The sequence below is a fragment of the Aplysia californica genome, unplaced genomic scaffold (genome assembly GCF_000002075.1).
Source record: "Aplysia californica isolate F4 #8 unplaced genomic scaffold, AplCal3.0 scaffold00008, whole genome shotgun sequence".
Classification (NCBI taxonomy): Eukaryota; Metazoa; Mollusca; class Gastropoda; order Aplysiida; family Aplysiidae; genus Aplysia; species Aplysia californica.
The window spans coordinates 2,919,133-2,920,211 of record NW_004797278.1 but is presented as its reverse complement, the minus strand read 5'-3'; positions in this window follow the sequence as shown (position 1 = coordinate 2,920,211).

The window sequence follows — 1,079 nt, the reverse complement described above, 5'->3', positions numbered from 1 at the left end:
AAGAGAGAGAGAGAGAGAGAGAGAGAGAGAGAGAGAGTATTTATTAATGAATAAACGTATCTAGATCTAGATCTAGATCTAGATTTTGTTGTGCACCCAGCCAAGAGTGTGTAGTTCGGTCTAGATTTAGATTCTAGATCTAGAATCTAGATCTAGATCTAGATTCTAGATCTAGATTAGATCTAGATTCTAGATCAATCGATGGCCTGGTGGACGAATGATCGAAGCGCGACTCTTGACTACTTGCCTGTGAATTAGCGGAGACACCTAATACGGGGTGCCCACTACGGCTGGATCGGGCCAATCGCCCGACTCGATCGCCTGAAACTGAAAACAAACACGTTTGTTTTTTCAGGGAATCGAGTCGGGCGATCGGCCCAATCGCCCGATCCCAGCCGTAGTGGGCACCCCGTTACAACACACTAGGCCCTAGGCCTATCACGCAACTTGATTCATACATGGGGACTGGATCTAGTTGAGTCCAGGGGGCGGCCATTTTGGCAAAATGCTAACGAAAGGCTCATGCTCTTTTACAATGTGGAAATTCCTCAATCCCAAACATCATTTTCACAAGTAAAAATTATTTTTTTTAAATCTTGGTTATTTATCTAGATAACAATAAGCTATTTTATTAAAAGTATTTGTATATATAAAGAATAATAGAAATGAAACCTCATCACGTTGTGTTTGTTAACACAGACGCCTATACTTATACAGCTGCTGAGGCCTACATTTAGAAAAATGTTTCATTGGGAAATCAAAATTAAACAAAGCTATACACATGTAGAATGCATATCACTGGAAAGGCTATCTGGGGTAAGCTGTTAAATCCATGGATTCTGGAATGCCTTAGGTTATAATTATTATTAGTACATCAAAGAATGAACAATAATAAAAAGAACAATAATACTAGACTTTATCACTATGAGTATGAGACCCCTTCAATAAAGTAGGCCTAATATTAATTAGAGAAAAGCATAACATTGAGAGGAAGAAAAACTTAACAATTTCTTTTCTTAGTGGTCACTAGATCTACAATTTATAACTTTGTTGTCTATACTGTACAAGTGAATGTGATG